The sequence below is a fragment of the Sinohyriopsis cumingii genome, chromosome 7 (assembly GCF_028554795.1).
Source record: "Sinohyriopsis cumingii isolate HCF-2022 chromosome 7, ASM2855479v2, whole genome shotgun sequence".
Lineage (NCBI taxonomy): Eukaryota > Metazoa > Mollusca > Bivalvia > Unionida > Unionidae > Sinohyriopsis > Sinohyriopsis cumingii.
Window position 1 is genome coordinate 72,331,207 of NC_142967.1, and position 23,111 is coordinate 72,354,317.

General features: G+C 36.3%; 1 protein-coding gene across 3 annotated transcripts in view; it reads left to right on the top strand.

Moving 5' to 3' along the window:
• The window catches only part of LOC149795505 (uncharacterized), an 87,645-nt gene that overhangs the window by 12,178 nt on the left and 52,356 nt on the right, over window positions 1–23,111 (top strand). For all 3 annotated transcript variants that reach the window (XR_016422123.1, XM_089964103.1, XM_089964104.1), the window contains one exon: window positions 3,891–3,962. The gene's annotated coding sequence lies outside the window, so the exon portion shown is untranslated. The remainder of the gene's footprint in view (window positions 1–3,890; window positions 3,963–23,111) is intronic.

Below are 23,111 nucleotides of genomic sequence, written 5' to 3' on the forward strand. Positions count from 1 at the left end.
GGTGTTTGATATGATCAAAATGTGGGGGTTTGTACACCTTTCACAGTCATGACTTGGTGTTTGATATGATCAAAATGTGCAGGTCTTGTACGCCTTTAATGGTCATGACTTGGTGTTATGATCAAAATGTGGAGGTTTGTACATGTTGAATGGTCATATTTTTTTTCATGGTAATGACGCAAATATTATTTTCTGAAACAATAATCCACAAGAGTTATTTTTTGTAAGGCATATTATTACCTGAGTATGGAAATACACACGATAAGACACGACTACACACACACACACACACACACACACACACACACACACAGAGTTTCTGCTGAGACATTTGTTCATTGTATTCGAATTGGTATTGAAAATTCTAAGGGCAATCTGAACAAGAGTCTTGATCTTGTAAATTTCATTAGCGATATTAGGTTGTTACCTACTTTTCGAACTGGTCCATTTTACATGTATAAAAAGAAGATAGACCTACGAAATACGAATGCATTGATAAGTGTCACAGAGCTCAAACCATGTGTATGTTTTATAAGATCTCTTCTTCCTGTACGTTCGTCTAATATGTAAAATATAATGGCAGTTCTGAATATCAGTCACTTATGGAACATAATCTTTCATTAAAATAAGATGAAAACCCCAGGACTGTGTGACGTAATTCAGGATGACGAATTTATTCTTCAATAGTATTCATCGGGATACATTTGATTCTGGGGACAATATAGCTTGAGCTTTTTTCCCGCTATTGACCTTGAATGTTTTTGTTTTATCTGGCGATATTAAGTATTGGACTTTCTAACAGAATTTGATTCACTCCAGTCACTCTTTGTGTTTTTGATCCATACGTTGCTTTGCAGTAATTTTGTTTTGTGCTCTCTGTATTTGAATAGGACTGGTCCTTTCCAGATAAAGTCTATCGATTAAAGAACTAATGCTCAGGAAGAAAGGATTTATATTTAGCCGATTATATTATATTATATTATATTATATTATATTATATTATATCATATTCGGGGATCATATTGGCAAAATCATGTCTTGTCTTACCCGCTTGAAAATGATACAACATGCATGCAAAGAAACTAAATCTGGAACCTTTTATTATTGCCACTTAGAGAATATTATCGTGTTACAACATAACATCTACATTTAACAAATTAATAATGTACTGAATAGCATCTTGACTGAAGTAGAAATATATAATAGACTTTGTACCTAACATTTATAGTTACATTTACAAGGTGTTTCAGCTGGAGGTGAAGACTCGTGGCACACGTTCAAAGGGTTTTCTTTAGCTTTAGGGACCGCTCCGGTGGCCTAGTGGTTAGAGCGTCCACCTTTGATGCGTGAGGTCGTGGGTTCGATCCCCGGCCGAGTCATACCAAAGACTTACAAAAATGGTACCTACAGCTGCCTCGCTTGACATTAAGAGGTTAGTGTTAAGACTGGTCGGCCTGGTATCAGGATAATGTGACTGGGTGGGACATCATGCTACATATCTGCGGCACGATGCCCCAGTGCTAGACATCACTATAAACTGCCACACTGCAGACATCGTAGCGATATGACTGAAAAATTGTTAAAGCTACGTTAAAAATCCAAATCACACATACACACTTTGGCTTTAGGGACAATTTTTTCACCTCATTGTTTGAATATTAAAAAGTGCTAACATTTGTCGTCACCATTGACTTAATATTTTAGGCGAACCACATCATTTACCTTTCTATACTACTCACAGGAAGGTTTCTTTCGTTTGAAGTGATCGTTATTAAATGGAACTTGTATACGATGCAATGTTGTGAAGTGTCAATCGATAAGGAATAACCTATTCCGTTAGCTGTGAATAAGCTTTCCTTCTTTTATCCGATTAAGAACGTAGTGCAAAGAAATTCGGACAATGTTGAAAACTAAAATTTCTAGTGAATTTAAAATATTTGCTGGGCTTCTTCTTCCCGTTTAAATTTTTAAAATCATTTGGGATATGCAATGCATTTGGTGGCAACAGTATTACATTAGAAGTATTTTTGCATCACGACATAAGCTTCCTGTGGATATTTGATCCAAACAAATTTTGAATAATTTGACTTCTTTAAATGCGACGGATCAAAAATAATTAAACGTCTGTATCGTATTATTTTTGTCCATGAGTTCAAGTGACGATGGCCTCATAGAAATTATAGACATTACATGCCCCTCCTCATCATCTACAAAGATCTAAACTTAAATCCCAAAGCATTACTTCTGATCAATAAATATAATCTAGCATTACACTTTTTGATTAAATGAAACACTTCAAATACCATTAATCGACTTTTTCTGTGATCAGAGTTGATTCCATTCGTGAAACTAGTTACTTGATATTCGAACAGTTACATTTAGTTTCTTTCACTAATTCCACTGAGAGTTTGTGCTTTTGGACATTTTCGAATTAGGTAACATTCACAGTCATACACCACTGTTCAAATTCAATTAATGAATTCACACGCCAGAATCAGGTTTTTGAAACAGAGATAGTGGAGGGTGAGTGAGTGGAGTAACCATGGACATATATTTTTTTGTATTTTGCCCAAGAAAATTCAAGGAGTTATGATATGTTCTTTATTCTTTATTTGATGTTATCTCTCTTTAGTTGGTATTTCGATGTGTCATCATATGTATTTATTCGAATACCTGAACTCAGGATGAACCAAATAGTTTATAACACTCATATTACCTCGTATTTATTCATCGAGATAATTGATGGGGGCTCATATTGAACCCTTTGAATGACTGTAAAGCACCATGTGCTTGAAATGAGTCTAAACATCATATTTCAGAGTCCTGTATCTATCGAGCATTGTGTCTTTCCATAGTCTATTTAAATGGATTGTAATTGCTGTGGAAGTTTCATGGTATTTCATTACAATTGGTAGTTGAGGCGATGAATCTTTATTCATTTTTCTTAGGACACATTGTCAAGCAAGTGAAGAGAATGTAAATCTTAATACCAAATTGCCGTTTACCGTTTGCCTTGGACAATCAACGTTTCACGACACTTTGTAATAAGTACGGAGAATAGGCGATTAAATGATCAATAAACAGGAAGATGATAAACTGAGATATGGTACATGGTATTATGGTCCATCGGCTTATTGTTATGTAAATTGCTTCATTCAAAAATATATAAGCAGATCAAACACCTAACGTGTAAACAGGTAGACACTTGCTCTCCCTCTCTCTCTCTCTCTCTCTCAGTTTATATTTAAATCCATGGTATAGAAGGCAAAGTCTGTACCTATGCCACAGAAGATTAACACTGGAATTGTCTCACCAAAATCAAAAGTATTCAATTAAATTTAAGATAAGAACATATATATTTAAAATCTAAAATACTATATCGCATTTATAATATACTGACTTATTCCCATCGTGTTTACACTTGATGGTGGATTAAAATGAAGGTAAAGTTAGGTGCATTCGAGTTTTCGGATCAAAGTCGCAATATCTTGATAGGACAATGCGAAATGCACCCTAGATGCACAAAGCGAACAATACGGTAACTAAGTAGTTCGTGTAAGTGTAATTATCAGTTAAATTTATTTCATTCTTGAAGACGATGACTTGTACAAAATTGTCCGCGAAGAGAACTTGCCTACACTAGTACCGGACCATTTGTTTGAAGTCAATTGCATTTCACTGGTAATTATGTACTAGTACATCGTCCGTAAATGTCATAAAAGACATTTAACTGTGATATGGTAAGAACAATTTTCGGTAAATGTCACAATGTGAAAAGAGTTTTAATAACCATCCCTTAAGTAAGCACGCTGTGTTTAATATGACATTCACCAATAAAGTAGTACTTGCTCAACAGTAATTGTCATAATTTGTTACATTTACAATTGCAGGATCGACAGTAAATGTCACAAGTTGTTCCATTTAATGGCACCATAACTGTCAAAAGCACCGTTAAATGTCACGTACGTATTGATTTTATATTAAAAACATGTGATTTAAAATGCATGATACGATATTATGTACTGCAATATAATGGGATGGCTGCTCATCAATCTGATTTCTTTTAAGCTTCCTTGTGTTAATTATAATTATTTTAAGTTGACCATCATAGCGTGGAACAGATATATCAATCTTATCTGCTGGATTCATACATGCCCTATTATTAATGGCTTTTTATCGAACCTGTTAACACAGCCAGTATCCTATAAAACTGAGGGAATTCGAAATGTCAATACTGTTCCTTGATAGAGCTATTTATTAATGGAGTGTCGGCTACACAGACCATACTGCATTTCCCTTTGCCATGAATGGGTGTCGATGATTTGTTTGGTGTGTGTTACATGGCACGGCAGCACAAATAGTTTATTTAGGGCTGGAGCATTTAGAGTACAGTGTCCTGACAAATTACCACCACGGTAGACGACTTGGGCTAATCTAATGGTAGGATTCGAACCCTCGCCATTTATGTTGCTATTCATCATGCTAACCACTGGTCACAGTAGCTCCTTTAAAAAATTGCTTGGCGATATAGAACTGCAGCTCCTCCAGCTCTTTATGGGGCCAGTGCATTGTGCTTCCCCTCCTTATGGGAGAGTTTGTTGTGCTCAGATTTATCACTCTGAATGCCATTTTCTTTAGTACGAATGTACTTAATGAATTTTTAAATATATAATGGAGATTGTCATACCTTTCATTTATGATTTCTCTATAGTAAGTTGGAAACGTATTGTGATTGTAAACAATTTGCATTTACGCTTTATTTGTCTCTTTAAGTATGCTAGGGCAAGATATGATTTTTTTTTCAAAAATCTCTATTCAGGATCTTCATTAAAAAATATGTTACTGTATCTATCTGATTACGCACCTATCTTATTAAATTTTCTTTGAAAGTTTTGAAAAGGTGACGACTGTAAAAAGTGTGAAATTTTTACTTGAAAAAGTCTGTCACTGAAATTTATTACAAGACTGGTTACTCATGAAATAAATATACTACTAAAATTTAACAGTGGGCCCCGAGAGGTCTAAAGTGCTCACCAAACGTTACGGATCGCTGCCGTCTCACCTCTGTCTGCGTAGGTTCGAGTCTTGGCTTCGGCCAATGTATGTGAGAAAATTTGCCAGTAGCTTCTCGTGGGTAGGTGGTTCTTTCCGGTGGGTTTCCCGGATTCTTCCTCCACCATTAATACTGGCCACCATGTATAGCCTATATTGTGCTGAAAAATGGCGTTAAACCCTGCAACATCAAGAACAACAACTAGAAATTAACAAAAGTTTTGCTATAACTAAGCATAGCTCATGGATCACGGCCTATTGCAAATTTAATTTTTGCGTGATACGAAAATACATCGAGAAGCTTTTCAGACGTCTCTAGTTTAAAATAAAAATTGTAACATACCTCAAGATCAAAAAGAACATTCTTATATAAAATTCTAGCCTCTTATTATATGGTCACAACTACATTCTCTTGCAGTGGTTCATGTAAGTAATTTTAAATCTTATTATCTCCCTTCTATGGGCAGCTTAATGTGATTGTCTCCACTTACAAGTACAGATGATGTCTAACTTTTAGTATTTCATCTTGCATGCAGCCCTTAGACAGGTAATACTGCTGTCAAGTTGCCGCAGGTGTTCCACGTCATACAGTTCCATATCATGTAGTTTCAGATCATGCAGTTAAAGTCTCGATTGCATTTACTGAAAATGTCTACACATATCCAACTGACAATGCCTGAATGGTATAGTACAGTAATATATAAGCTGAATGGTATATTCATTATTTAAAACCGTATATTTCAGCATCCTTAGCATTGATATTGAATCAGTTCTAATTTCTTGCTACATGAATTAGCTGCTGGCTTCATTGCTGTGATTGACTGTAATACCGTCTATTTCAGCATTCTTAGCATCGATGATGAATCAGTTCTAATTCCTTGCAACATGAATTAGCTGCTGATTTCATTGCTGTGATTGACTGTAATACCGTATATTTCAGCATTCTTAGCATCGATATGGGATCAGTTCTAATTCCTTGCAACATGAATTAGCTGCTGATTTCATTGCTGTGATTGACTGTAATACCGTATATTTCAGCATCCTTAGCATCGATATTGAATCAGTTCTAATTCCTTGCAACATGAATTAGCTGCTGATTTCATTGCTGTGATTGACTGTAATATCGTATATTTCATCATCCTTAGCATCGATATGGAATCAGTTCTAATTCCTTGCAACATGAATTAGCTGCTGGTTTTATTGCTGTGATTGACTGTAATACCGTATATTTCAGCATTCTTAGCATCGATATGGGATCAGTTCTAATTCCTTGCAACAAGAATTAGTTGCTGATTTCATTGCTGTGACTGACTGTAATACCGTATGTTTCAGCATCCTTAGCATCGATATTGAATCAGTTCTAATTTCTTGCTACATGAATTAGCTGCTGGCTTCATTGCTGTGATTGACTATAATACCGTCTATTTCAGCATCCTTAGCATCGATAATGAATCAGTTCTAATTCCTTGCTACATGAATTAGCTGCTGGTTTCATTGCTGTGAATGACTGTAATACCGTATATTTCAGCATCCTTAGCATCGATATTGAATCAGTTCTAATTTTTTGCTACATGAATTAGCTGCTGGTTTCATTGCTGTAATTGACTGTAATACCGTCTATTTCAGCATTCTTAGCATCGATATGGAATCATTGCTGGTTTCATTGCTGTGGTTGACTAAAGCCTGCATGGTTTTTGTGACTAGCCCCTGCTTGCATTGATTAGCGAAATTGATATATTGCAGTTCATTGTCTTTATATCATATCTTCAGATTTTGAAAAGAGGCTTAACGTTTATTTAATGGAACTAATAGAGACGAATTGCTGTAGATAAAAAATATTACTCTGACACCGATACGTAGGTCGGATTAATTACTAGTTAGTATTTCTAATATGAGTATTTCGGTAGATCGTTTCAATGAAGAAAACAAAACACCACTAATGCTCCAATATTTCAAACTTAATATCGCGTACAATTCAAAACGTTGTGACAACTTGTGTCAATAAGCGTAGGCATCACAGCTGATATGGAGTAATGTTTGAGTTGAAGTAAAGTACGGAACATGGAAAAACGACAGATCGTGGATATGCGAATGTAGCTGTTGAATAGACAAAGCATTGGAATGTGGTTGATTGAAGGTACAACGAGAGAAACAAATTATGGAGCTAATAAACTAAGCTTTATGTCATTGATAAGTCGCATAATTTTACAGTTCTATAACATTGTACTTGTTCTACACTTCTGCTAATTTAAAGCCAGTTAAGCCATTAGGATGACTCGGCTTTGGTCGTTTTGCCGTTAACCTGGGTCAATATTTGGTATAAGGTTCCAAACACAGACAACGTTTAATGACGTTTCTATATTTATCACAAAGCAGTTCATTATTTCTTATTATCTGATCTTATTATCTGATCACATTGAATAATACGTACAAAGTACAAAGTTGTGACCTTTTTTGTGGGGTAACAAGGTACACGATTGTGAGCTCAGTTTAACTGTAGTGTGCATGCATCTGTAGTGTCATGTTTGTTTGTCGCCTCAGTTGACGCATATCATATGTAATATATAACAAATTATTCAGTTCCAACAAGAATCCCTCATGGCCATGATTACAAATTGTAACAACATATTAATCCTTTTCAAATCGACGGGGGGGGGGGGGGGGGCGAGTGGCCGAGTAGTCTAAAGCTCTCTCCATTACGGATCACTGCCATCTCACCTATGTCTGTGTGGGTTCGAGTCTCGGATTCGGCCAATGTGGGTATGTGAGAAAGCTTGCCAGTAGCTTCTCGTGGGTCGGTGGTTCTTTCTGGGTTTTCCCGGGTTCTTCTTCCACCATTAATACTGGCCGCCATATATAGTCAATGGTGTGCTGAAAAATGGCGTTAAACCCAACAACAACAACAACATATCGACAGGAGGACACAGTGGTAACCTAATCGCCTTTCCTGTCTGTTTAACGGGTTCGAGAAACTCTTCTTGTTTGGAAAAATCAATAATCGTTTTAACACATGTGTACAAGAAAGGAAAATTTTAAAGCAACAAAGCTTTTTTGGTTATCGCTTAAAATTGTGCAAATAAGTAAATGGGCCCAAAAGTTGACAAATTAAAAAGTACAAGTAACGCATAATTGGGGAATACTTATCAATAATATGGGTTTGTGTCTGTCATTAACAAATAATGCCCTTGTCCGATTTCAATACATTTCCCAAACTGTATTTGATTATTCAACACGTTTAAGTGTCATAAAAGCTTTCAATATAAACAGGAATTTAGCTCTTGAGTGGTTTGATGGTTATTAGACAGAGTTTGACAATGCAGAGAAAGGTTTGGCGTCATCAATGATTTAAAAGGTAGATATAACTATAACTTACTTCATATTTTTATTGCACATTTCTAATATCGAATACGTTCTGATGACATCAGTATGTGTTTGATGGTATATATTAATGTAGCGAACACAATAAAAGTACCGAATCGGTAACTTTTGTACATTAATTACTTTTCGATTTCTTTTATTCGGAATGCGTTTGTCATTTGGATAAGATCTTCGTGTTTATGTACAAGTTGATGGATTCAAGATAACTTTATTACTTTCTTCCATTGCCTAAACTTGTCGTACGCACGAGTTCGACCATCAATCTCGCTTTGTTCACAATGTCAGTGCCTGCGCAGACGTTTTGTTTTCTTAAAGAATCTTGCAATAATTCTCTCTCTGTCTCACAAACACATTTTTATTGTGTTTTCGATATGTTCACGACAAATAATGAAAATCTGTCGCTTGATTCAGGACGGCATATCTTGTCATAGTGTATAACATTTTCGCCATACACCGGACGGCGAAGTGATTCAAATACCAACTCAAAACAAGGCTGACCTTAGGCAAACGGTACTGGTAAGAAAAGCATTCTTAGGCAATTGACGACTCAATATAAGATAATTTCCACAATAAGTTAGTGCTAGAGAGCTTGAAATGAAAAAGTGGTTGTTAGATATAGGTGATTACTTATGAAGGGTGACCTTTAAGACGGGATTGTCCTTATGTGCATATGGCAGGTCAGGTCATATCCGCTCAATTACTTTTGAAGAACTTTTAATTACTGGGACAAAATTTAATTGAAGATTTTAGATTAAGAATACGTATCCCACTTTCGATTTTTGCCGTTTAATGGAAAATATTTCAAAAAGTGTATTATAGTTTTCTTAATTTTATTTTAATTTATCAATTCATATTTCTCGATTCTGTTCTTCGCATTTGGTACAGCTGTTCTGACGAAGTGTCGTGTCTTGTAACAGTATTACTAAAAAAGAATATAAAGAAACATGAATGCTTAAGGATCCTGGTGGTATTTTCGTTGTCGTCAAAACATTAAATGTGATACCACAATTATTGAATAATTATTGGACATGTGATTATTACAAATATTAAAATCTTCACTTTTATGTGTGTGTTCATCTTTTTTGCTGGCATTACACTTGCAAAATCACAAGAAATAGGTTCAACATTTGCTGACTGATCTATAGATAAATTTTAAGAAGGTGATATCATGTTGATATGTCCTTATTAGCATAGCCGGTATCGTAATGAGAATGACCTTATTAAATGCACGAAAAGTAGAGGCTTCGGACCTTAGAGCTTTGAGGCGAATGCTTTAATCAGTTTCACTACTTAACCTTTTAAATAGAAGCTTTGCATTCATTTTATATTTGTAATAAACCATAAAAATGGAAATAGTCTAGTTGAAGCATAAAACCTTTGCTTGTCTCTCTCTCTCTCTCTCTCTCTCTCTCTCTCTCTCTCTATATATATATATATATATATATATATATATATATATATATATATATATATATATATATAATTTAGGTAGATCGTGTCAGCATTCATAATTTGTCTTGTAATAAAGTTTTAATGAAATAATTAAATTCAAAATACTTCTAACTGTGCCTGCTTAACTCTCCTAATAAATTGTCAATAGAATCTGGTGGCGGAAATGGATTGTGCAGGTTCAGTGTTCAATGAAAACTAAATGTTAAATTAAGAAATCTACTGCGCAAAATAACAACATTACAGCATAACAACGAAATCAACGGCTTTTAATATCAATAAATTCAGATTGTCAGGTAAGCCTGATGGTGTGAATAATCGATTCAGAGATAGCTCACAAAACGTGACCAGCCAAAATAATGACTGTTTGTTGTAAACTGTTTATTGTACTGATGGATGTGCAAGGTAACGACACATACTGTTTCCAAAGTGACTTACATATATGAGTATACATTTTATCCAAAGTCAATCTGTATATTTCTCTCTCAGTACTGAAAGAGGTGTTTGATTGACTAATTTGCAGGCAGCACTTAAAATATATGTATTGTATGTGTCAGACGAGTACATGTTTATTAACTTCACTTACCTGTATACTATGTATTGTATGTGTTAGACGAGTACATATGTAATAACTTCACTCACCTGTATAATATGTATTGTATGTGTCAGACGAGTACGTGAGTGTTAACTACACTCTCGTGTAATACCTCTTGCGGGTATATGGAATAAATAACAATGTTACACCTACGTGGGTTCTTTGGATTTAATCAATTGTGGTGATGAAGAAGAAAGGGAATCATCAGAAGACCTACAACATAAATGTAAACCAATCTCTCACACACTAACAATTTACAAAATGACAAGGCGTGGAATTATTGTAAGACTATCACAATGCAATTACTAAAAACCTATCAGACCCATGTAGTATTCTGATATACAATGGTTATTTTCTTTGACACCATTTACAAAGTGTTGAGCAACTTATTGCACCCAGAAATCGTGAAGTCAACTCCCGGAGAGTCGTTGGATGAATGAACAGGAACGAGGAACTTGTTAATAGAAATCGGCTGGTGCATATCATTGCCATCTCATATATGTATGTGTGGGTTCGAATCTCTGTCTCTGCCAATGTGGGTATGTGAGAAAGCTTGGCAGTAGCTTTCCATGGGTCGGTGATTCTTCTCCAGTTTTTCTTCTCCGGGTTCTTCTTTCACCAGTGATAATGGCCGCAATATATAGCTTATACTGTGCTGAAAAATGGCGTTAAACCCCATAACAACATCAACACTCCCGTGTGTATTATGTATTGTAGGTGTTAGACGAGTACGTGCTTCTGAACATTTTCTCTCATGCATATTATGTAGTGCAGGTGTCACACGAGTACACGTGTGTTAACTACACTCTCACGTATATTATGTAATGTAGGTGTATGACAAGTTCATGCGTTAGCTACACTCTCATGTATATAAATCAATCACATATAACTTGACTTCCCGATAAATAGCAATCTAAGCTTCAGATCTGAACAAATCTTTAAGCGTTAACAACATAAAATGAGGTGGAACGGGTTAATCACACTTTGAGATTTGTTAACTTAATTAAAAAGAGAAAATGTTGTCTGTGTAGAACTCACCATTTTGTTTGTTCGTTTGTCTAGCCTTTCACGGCATATCGACGCATAAAAGTTTTATCCTGCAAAGACAATTGGAGCAAGGTACCTTACTCGATGATATTCCACGTCATTCTACCAATACTGATCCAACTATCGGATTCGAAACCGACTTCTGGTTTGAGTCCGGCACGCATATAACTCTGCAACCGCAGTTCAATACTTCGTCTGCATTCATGGTTTCTTTCATTCGTAGCATAAAAGGTCCTTCTCACGAATTAATCAACATCCACTTGCGTGATGCCTGAAATAAACTGATGGCCATGTCAGAAATCAAGCACAGTAAACTCTTCTTAATTTTCTCCACACTGCAAACTTCTATTTTGATTGAAGATATCATCGTTTCACAAAATTAAGTTGGAATCAAGCTCCACACACACTTCTTCTCCACCCCTCGACGCACATGTACATACGAAAGCAGTCCCAGGTGCTTTATGCTGTTTTTGTAATAGTTTCCACTTCAGATTCAAAAATACAAGCTTGTTCAGATCTGTTATTCAAGTCTTCAAGAAGATGGGAGGTAAAAAGCAATACTGCAGACACAAAAGCTACGATATCTAGGACAGTATGTCGATGACCAAATACTACGTCTTTCTTCTGGGGTTCATCTTGAAGTTGTTAATGCATTGAAGTTGTTGATATATTTTCTTTCATCGGTGTAATTTATACCTCTAGAGGATGTTAATACATATTCTTTCCTTGTTATAATTTAGACTTCTTGAGGTTGTTAATACATTTTCTAACCTTGAATTAATGTTTACTTCTTGAGGTATTCAGTACATTTTCTTTCCTTGGTGAAATTAATACTTCTTGAGGTTGTTAATACATTTTCGTATCTGGTTGTAATTTATACTTCTTGAGGTTGTTAATTCATTATCTTACCTGGATGTAATTTATACTTCTTGAGGTTGTTAATACATTATCTTACCTGGATGTAATTTATACTTCTTGAGTTACTTTAATTTAATTACAGAACGTATGGGCAGTTCAGGTCCATACATCAATATTCAAAATGAGAAAGCAGTTGAAATGTTTTAATATATTTTACTGAAACACGAAATCAATTTATTTTATTAGCTTTCCCTACCCAGTCTGAATTAAGAATGTGAGAACTGAGATTTTCGTAAGCGTCACACATTATAACGAAAGGCTGTGAGACCTGAAGTTGTTCTTAAGTCACACGATAGAGTGTAAGGCTGTGAGGCTTGAGGATTTTCGTAAGCGTCACACATTATAACGAAAGGCTGTGAGACCTGAAGTTGTTCTTAAGTCACACGATAGAGTGGAAGGCTGTGAGGCCTGAGGGTTTTCGTAAGCGTCACACATTATAACGTAAGGCTATGAGGCATGGGGTTTTCGTCAGCGTCACACATTAGAGTGTGAGGCTGTGAGGCCTGGGGTGTTGTAAGCGTCACACATTAGATTGCATTCACTTAAAATATTTGAAGAAATTTTTCTGGGTGTAAAAATAAACTGCCAGAATGACATTGTTTCATATGAATGTGGCCGGCAGCCGTTAACTTCAGCCGTGCAACTTAGAATACTAAATTACAGGTTCAAGCGTTTGTAATTACCGTTGTTGTTGTAGGGTTTAACGCCATTTTTCAGCACACGATAGGCTATACATGGCGGCCAGTATTAATGGTGGAGGAAGAACCCGGGCAATTCCCAGAAAGAACCACCGACCTTCGTGAAGCTACTGGCAAGCTTTCTCACATACCCACATTGGCCGAATCCGAGACTCGAACCCACGCAGACAGAGGTGAGATGGCAGTGATCCGTAACGGAGAGCGCTTTAGACCACTCGGCCATTCGGGGCCCCCTGTAATTACCGTCTTTACTCGCCTATAAGTTAAGTTTAACTGCTAACAACATAGACCATGATGTGCCCTCAAAAAGTCTCCGGCAGATAAGGGTCTATGGTGTTTTGTTATTTGATTACTCCTAGCAAATTGTAATGATCCAGATCTACCGCCGTGTTATGCCACGGCAGATCTGGGTCTGTGCAGTTTGCAAGTGCACTCGATTTATGATCGAGAACAAAATGGGTGATAAAAGAAACACTTCTTGTCAAGCACTTGATATGATGTTTCGTGATATATTTAACGAAAAAAAGATGAACGGCGCCTGTCTTGAAAGAACTGTGTTAAATTATACGATGTTTCTGAAGATAAAAGCAGTTTTATGTAATTAGTATAAACAGAAATTTAAAAATCTATTCGGCCAATCCTAGAGAGACAGGCTGTCTAATTCTTGAAGGCATCCCTATATTATCACCTTTCTGCGAGCTGGAATGTGAAGAAATAGGTGTGGCCAAATTTTGTATTCGTGTTGACCCGGTTCGGAATTCCACATAGAGACCGGCAGGTGGAATATACCTAGACCTGCTCATTTTGAACACACATTATGTAACTTAAGTAACATTTTAAAAGAAGAATATAATTTAGTTTGGAATGTCCTACTATTCGAAAATTCGAAAATTGCATTTATCGCCTAAATTAAATAGAAAACTATGTATGTATTAATACCATTAATAGCAGCGTCATGAACAACATGGTCATCTTTGTGAAAAGTTCATTCGTACATAGAAATAATGTTTGACAAATGCACTTCTTCCACTGTCTTTCACTTTCCCCTTTCCCTTTTTTATCTCTTTTTTCTTTCATTTTCATTAAGAAAGGTCTTTAAATTTATGGATGGTTGATATTATCTATTCATCTGTCTAAAATACAATTTATCTACTCGTGCTTACACACGCAAAACTATACTTATATCCCCGCTAACTCGTAACTCTTGGTTCCCATCTATATATGTAAGGTCTGATTAGCAACAAGACTGATGGACATATGTATTGAAGTAAATGAAGTTATAGGCATCAAAAAAGGTCCTCCTTGTCCTGTTATATTCTAATAAGTATTAAGCTCCTGAACCCAGATCGTGATTTGCAAGACGAACTATGCAGTTCTTAGCAAATCCAAGATTGTGCTGCACCTAGATATCCCGTGACTATAAATTTACCGCGAGATAAAATATGCGTTAATTTGAATGCGAATGATCTTAAATTTAAAGCGATGTATCTGTAGTCAAACACCGACTCGGGGCGGCAAAATAATTTTTGTTTTATGCGTTTAATATATAATCAGAACAGAACAGAAATTTATTGATTTTGTCTTAATCTGTCCTCTATACCCCTCACTTAGAAAATCTGATATTATCCTTAGTACTGGCAGAAACCAGTCCTCGATAAACTACAACAATTACTCAGAAATGAAGATTAAGGACTGTAAAATGCCCAGCTAAAGAATGTGAATAATGCATTTCTAACGTATACTCTCTCTCTCTCTCCGACCGAGGATTTATGTGTTAACAGGTTTCTATCACATTATTCATTCATGTATTCATTCATTACTGTATGACTGTATTGTGTATGAACTATGTATTGTACTGACACTGTGCTTTTTGCATAAGTCAATGTTTTGTTCTGTATATAATCAACTTGACATAAATCCAGTACTATACATTTTCTAAAAGATCCGTAAAAACAATCATATTAGATTCCTTCCACGTCACATATTAGATTTATTTCCACTGATTTATATGGACTCGTAACAATTATTGTCTGGAGCCAGAAAACGAAGCCTTCCTAGGTAACATGATTCAACTAGCATGTTCAATGGATACTTTCTTGAAATCTTGGCAAAAGATAATTCAAATGGATAAACTCGAACTACGAAATAGATGTACGCACATGTATGTGTACATGTATGTATGTATGTATGTATGTATGTATGTATGTATGTGTGTGTGTGTGTGTATGTGCGTGCGTGCGTTCGTGTCTGTGTGTGTGTGTGTGTGTGTAGGAAGGAAGGAAGGAAAAAAGGTAGGTAGGAAAGTCGGTAAGTAGGTAGGCCTCGACACGGATTTTTTACATACGCGCCTGACCACCAACAAATTAATTTTGTACTCATGCTACCCCATTTCACTCATCTTGCTAAAATCAAACGAGTTCAGCTTCTAATTCAACATGCATTATTCGTTAACATTATCTAAAACAATACCAACTGTATTTCACCAACAAGACTAACGAATAACGTTCACGGCGCACTTTCGTATTTCTCATATTACTTATTGCAGAAAGTACACATCACAGCCTTTCCTGGATCTTAATTCAACTTCGTGTGTTCATTTTCCCAGTATTTATGATAGGGACAAAAGAAGTAAAGCCACATTGCTATAGAGCTTTTGTATGAGATAAATTGTTGCTGACACAACTGATTACTTGCAGCGCACTAGTTATTTATCTGGTTCGTAAGCGATCATGTTTGTTTCACCGCAAGCGATCGTGTTTGTGTCACGTGACTATCGCGATGTTGCTGGAGGCAAAGAGGAAAATCCCATCCCTTATTCCGAAATGAGTGTTCTGCAGTCCCATGAACTCCGTTAACATACACAACCACAATGTCATCAGCCGTATCGATACTATATACCGTTGCCGTAGGTTTCCGATAAGTTGTTGTTGTTGTTGTAGGGTTTAACGCCATTTTTCAGCACAAGATATGCTATACATGGCGGCCAGTATAAATGGTGGATCAAGAACCTAGGAAAACCCCGGAAAGAACAACCGACCCACGAGAAGCCTCTGGCAAGCTTTCTCACATACTCACATTGGCCGAATCCGAGACTCGAACCCACGCAGACAGTGGTGAGACGGCAGTGGTGAGACGGCAGCGATCCGTAACGGTGAGCTCTTTAGACTAATCGGCCACTCGAGGCCCCCATAAGAACGAAACTCTTTGTTCATATTCCGTGGACCGATCTGGTGGCCTGGTTAAAGGCTCCAGATCAGATGCGTGGGGTCGCGAGTTCGATCCCCGGCCGAGTCATGCCAAAGACTTATGACAATAGCAGCTGCCTCGCATGGAGCTCGGCATTAAGAGATTAGTGTTGGGACTGGTCGGTCTGCTGTCATGATAGTGTGACTTGGTGGGACATGATGCTACATGCCTGCTGCATGATGCCCCAGTGCTAGACAGCAGTATAAACTGCCACATTGTGGACATGGTAGCGACATGACTAAAATTGTTAAAGCTATGTTAAAAGTATTTTTTTTAAATATTTCGTGATGTCGCTCGAGGCGAAGAGGGTGATTCTATTCCTGCTGATCGAAGTGACTGCTCTGTGGCCACATGAGGTCCAAGAACGCGCTCGATCGCGGCGACATGAACCATATAGATTTGTTGTTGTTGTTGTTGTTGTTGTTCTAGGGTTTAACGCCATTTTTTAGCACAAGATAGGCTATACATGGCGGCCAGTATACCTGGTGGAGGAAGAACCCTGGAAAACCCAGGGAAGAACCACCGACCCACGAAAAGCTACTGGCAGGCTTTCCCACGTACCCACGCTAGACAAGCCATGGACTCGAACCCACGCAGACAGAGGTGAGATGGCAGTGATCCGGAACAAAGAGCGCTCTAGACCACTTAGCCAATCGGGGCCCCTAACCATATAAATAATAAATATAGTGGCAGTGGATATATCTACAACCGTAAACGATTGGCCACAGCTTCTTGCAAAATCCACATGCAACAGGAGGCTGGCTGTCAGCTTTGCAGGCACCATTATGGTAACAGCGCTGACCAGTGTGCTAAAAATCGCAATAAGAAGGAATCACTATAAACGTAGTGCAGTATAAAGAAAGCATCACAAATCAAGTCCAATTGTGTTTCACGTAAGTCTTGAAAAACGTGATGGAAACCTTGAACACATGGTAAAACTACCAACCAAAAACAAACTCCAATAGGAGATACAAACACGAACTATCACTTTCAACTTCCGTGCTGACCCTTTCACATGGCCTATATTTCCTCTCTTAGGGTCCCTTAGGGGACGGAAGGTTCAATGAAATTCTCGATTATTTGTTGAGTCGACGAACGCATTCTTTTCCGATTTGTCAATACTATCCTCAGACTCTGCATCCTTTTCATCATTACTTGGGGCAATACGCCGAGCTAGTTCCATGTGCATCAAGACCCTTTTTGACAATTATTACACAAACTTATCCCATGGACTATATAGCACCTGTCCATTTGCGGCGCGACCATTTATTGTCCCTCGTACCGACTTACGACCATTAGTGGCCAGTGGCCATTTTCAGTGCCCCGATGGATTAGTGACTGTAGGGTTTTCCTGCTCCGCCGATAAAATCAATAACGGGGGTATAGCGCATGTATGTATGTATGTATGTATGTATGTATGTATGTATGTATGTATGTAGGTGGGTAGGTAGGTAGGTAGGTTTGTATGTATATATGTAAAACCCCAAAACCCATGAGCCTTCTCTGGTGGTATATCAACGTAGTGCTCCTAAATCGAATTCACATGACAGGTAAATAATTTAACGACAAGCAAATAGCACAATCCACCTTAGATGTCATCTGACTAAATTTTCCGCATATAGGGGACGTCCATTAATTATGTCAACAATTTTTAGGCAATTTTTTACCCCCCTCCTCCCCTGTCAACAACTGTCAAACTCTCAGTAACTCCCCTAATATAATTTTACCCCCCCCCAAACTAACAATATTTTATACGGCTGGCTTTTATGCTAAAAGTAGAATTATGGAAATTAAAAGGTCTACAAATAAATTTTAATCCATTTTTTTTTTACTTGTTTAACATATTTCAAATTGACTATAACACTTTGAATTCATGAAAAAATCAAGAGTTTATATTCTACCTTCTATCATCTTCCCATGGGGAAGCCAAATGTTCCTCAATTATTATACTGGGCATAGTGGCTGATTCATTAATTTCTTGTGGAACCGATACACCCGACAAGTCTACATCATCTTCATCTAACCATTCTGCGCTTAACATCTCTCCATGAGCAATAATTGCCATCAGATCTCTCTGTCTTTTGGCAGCCACTCGTATTGGCCGAATTCTTTGCGGGGGGGGGGGGGGGGCAATGTTAATTTTCGTATATAGGCTACAGCAATGTTACAGCACATGCAAATTGGAGGGGGGGGGGGGGATTTGCCTGAAATGAATAAGAGTCTGTTATCAAAGTGTACAATATTTGTAAGGCATTAAGGTTACTGCATCTGGTTGAAGAAGTTGTATGCTTGTGCAGGATACATAATTTATTTTATGTATTATGTTAAAGATGACTGTATAATAGTCAAGCTCTCAAGTTTCCTAGGCTCAGTTATCCATCCATGGAGGGATAGCTCATGGACTTCAATATATATATATATATATATATATATATATATATATATATATATATATATATATATATATATAGCATCTATACATATAACATAGATGCTATTTAATAGAAGTCCATGGATAGCTATACTATTTAGATGTCTATGGCTCAGTGCAGTCTTTCAATTTAGTAACAGCTTCCCTTAAAAATCTGTCTACAGTCTACAATCTACATTGAATAAAAACAAAATATGATGATGCAAGACTATGACTTCCTTGGCAAGAGCTCAACCGGTTTAGGATTAAACTGGTGGGCTGCTGACGGGCCAGCGAGTGTGTGCCATACCAACGCACCGACTAATTTCCTATTTTTTTATTTATTAAATTTATTGTAAAAATAACATTGTTTACTTCAATTTATCTTGAAATCCCCCCTCCCCCATGTCAACAATTGTCAAACTTCTTCAAACCCCCTCCCCCCATTTTGTTGACATAATTAATGGCCGACCCCATAGTCATCTTATTTATTGGCATCTCTCAAGCGAATAGGATATAATGGAAAAGAAGAGAATAACAGAATGTTATATTTATAAAGTTTGTGGATGTATTCATTTTACCTGGCCTGGGTTTCTTACATTTTATCCTTATTTCAACTTATTTTATATTAATGTGCTTGCGATAGCAAACAAAGTCTCGTGTATTACGATCTCCAATGTTGAGAAATCACAAAACAATGTAGGTTTGCTCGTAATTAAAGACTAATACATAAAAGCTTTAAAATCGCCTGCTGGCTACTTATATGCGGTTTTCAGGAAAATTATTTAGAAGAACCGGTCAAGGGATCAAGCATTTGTTCTTTTTTGTCGAAGTGAGGTTTGCGGTATTACGGGGCCAATATTCATGTTATCTCCACACAAAAAAATAGCTGAAGAAAATAGACATGCGTACCAGGCAGGAAGACCATGCGGAGTGATCTTCCTTGATATAAACGTGATTTTAGCATTACGGTTAGGACGTACTTGGGTAGATGGGTAGTTGGGGGTGGGGAGTGAAGAAACTCCAGAGTAGTGTTTCTTCTTGTGTAAAATTGTCTTCCTATATTCTGCCCCGTGGTTTAAAAACGATATTAGAGCCAGCTACTATGCAACAGTTACTCCAGGGTGTGAATGTGCGCTCATGTTTTTGTGCGTATGTGTGAATCGCTTTATCCATGTCTGCTGGTGCAGGGGGAGGGTGGACGGCTCTTCTGGAGCAAGGGCGTTTACATATATCACACGTTCATTAACTGTGAAGCGAAACACTGGGCATACTTGAAGGATTATAGTCTCAAAATGTTTAACATGATCGCGATCATATTAACAAGTCTGGCCACGCCGCGGAAATCTCTTCGTGATCCGATGTAGATAAAGTCTCGTTCATTTGCAAAAATTTATTTCATACAAAGATCTGGATTCTAGTCACGGAATTGGTATCGCCTTATTTCCTATCACAAACACACTGCACTCACATATTGATAATCTGATTTTGTCATACGTTACACAAAGAAGTCATTATAAGGACATTTTAGCAAGAATGAATTAAACAGGCAAAGTTTGGATAAAGGAAAATACATTTTAAAGTTCGTATTGTATTCGTTTCGCAGCAACATGCTCTGTACAGGGAATATGCCAAAACTGATTTCCAGTTTCGGTGCTTTATCTGATGATCTTTATTTTGAATTCGTGTGATTCATTTGATTTCTTTAAAATGATCAAAACTTGAATATGCATTGCAAATGGATGTATCGATTATTTTATAGAATAACCCAAAATGGTATTTTCCAAAACAAAACTGCCACTTCGATATATATTCAAGCACTATTTTAGTGTTTTGTTTTTTATATACAAACGATTAGACGTAAAACGTCCAAATGTACCGTTCTTAACAAATTTCATTAATATTTCTATTCAAATAGCCTAATGAAAATAGATATCTTTTTCTTCAGTGTGCTTGAGATACTACAGTCGCTTAATTAACTTTCTTTGTCACTGTTCATTAATGGAAACTCCCAAACAGACGTCAAATATATACGGACATACAATCTACCTTAGTATCTTTACTTTGACATTATGGCGTCAAAATGTTAGCGTTTTTACATTGAATGCACGGCATGATTGTGTAAGTAATCTCATGGAGTAAATAAATATTAATCTGATAGAGACAATTGTAATACACCATTCCATAAGGTATATAAATAGAAAACCAACAGAGACAATTGTAGCACACATCATTCCATAAGGAATATAAATATAAGACCAACAGAGACAATTGTAATATCCATTCCATAAGGAATATAAATGGAAGACCAACAGAGACAGTTGTAATACACATCATTCCATAAGGTATATAAATATTAGTCTGACATAATCAGTTGTAAAAAAAAACATAATTCTGTTAGGTATATAAATATGAGTCCGACAGAGCCAGTTCTAATACACATCATTCCATAAGGTATATGACTATTAGTCTAACATAGACAATTGTAATACACATCATTTCATTGGGTATACAAATATGACTCATTGATAGACATTTGTAAAACACATCATTTTGTTAGGTATATAAATATGAGTCTGATAGACACAATTGTAATACACATCATTCCATTAGGTAACAAGATGTGAGTAAGACAATTGTAATACACATCATTCCATTAGGTAACAAGATGTGAGTAAGACAATTGTAATACACATCATTCCATTAGGCAAAAGGATGAGTCAGACATAGACAATTGTAATACACATCATTCCATTAGGCAAAAGGATAAGTCAGACATAGACAATTGTAATACACATCATTCCATTAGGTAACAAGATGTGAGTAAGACAATTGTAATACACATCATTCCATTAGGCAAAAGGATGAGTCAGACATAGACAATTGTAATACACATCATTCCATTAGGTAACAAGATGTGAGTAAGACAATTGTAATACACATCATTCCATTAGGTAACAAGATGTGAGTAAGACAATTGTAATACACATCATTCCATTAGGCAAAAGGATGAGTCAGACATAGACAATTGTAATACACATCATTCCATTAGGCAAAAGGATAAGTCAGACATAGACAATTGTAATGCACATCATTCCATTAGGTATACAAATATAGCTCAGACATAGACATCTGAAATACACATCATTCCATTAGGTATACAAATATGGCTCAGACACAGACATTTGAAATACACATCATTCAATAAGGTTCATAAATATGACTCAGACATAGACATCTGAAATACTCATCATTCCATTTGGTAAATACGAGTCAGACATAGACAGTTGTAACACACGCCATTCCATTAGGTACACAAAAATGACTCAGACATAGACATTTGTAATGCACATCATTCCGTTAGGTAAAAATATGTGAGTCAGACAGATAATTGTAATACACATCATTCCATTAGGTAAAAAGATGTGAGACAGACATAGACAATTGTAATACACTTCATTCCATTAGGAATACAAATATGACTCAGATATAGACAATTATAATACACATCATTCCATAAGGTATATAAATATAAGTCTGACACGGAAAACTGTAATACACATCATTCCAGAAAGTATAAAATAAAAGAGTCTGACATAGACAATTGTAATAGACACATCATTCCATTAGATATACAAGTATAACTCATTCATAGACAACTGTAATACAAATCATTCTGTTAGGTATATATATATCATTTAGACACAGACAATTGTAATAAATATCATTCTGTTAGTAGGTATATGAATATGAGTCTGATAGAGACAATTGTAATACACATCATTCCATTAGGTATAAAATAATGAGCCTGATACAGACAAATGTATTACACATCATTCCATTAGGTATACAAATATCACTCAGACATAGACCATTGTAATACACATCATTCTGCTATGTATATAAATATAAGTCTGAAAGAGACATTTGTAATACACATCATTCTATTAGGTATAAAATAATGAGCCTGATACAGACAAATGTATTACACATCATTCCATTAGGTGTACAAATATCACTCAGACATAGACCATTGTAATACACATCATTCTGCTATGTATATAAATATAAGTCTGAAAGAGACATTTGTAATACACATCATTCTGTTATATATAAACATATGAGTCTGACATAGACAATTGTAATACACATCATTCCATTAGGTATATAATATGAGTCTGACATGAACAATTGTAATACACATCATACAATAAGGTATAAAAATATGGGTCTGAAATAGAAAATGTAATACGCATCATTTTGTTAGGTATAAAAATATGAGCCTGATATAGACAAATGTAATACACATCATTCCATC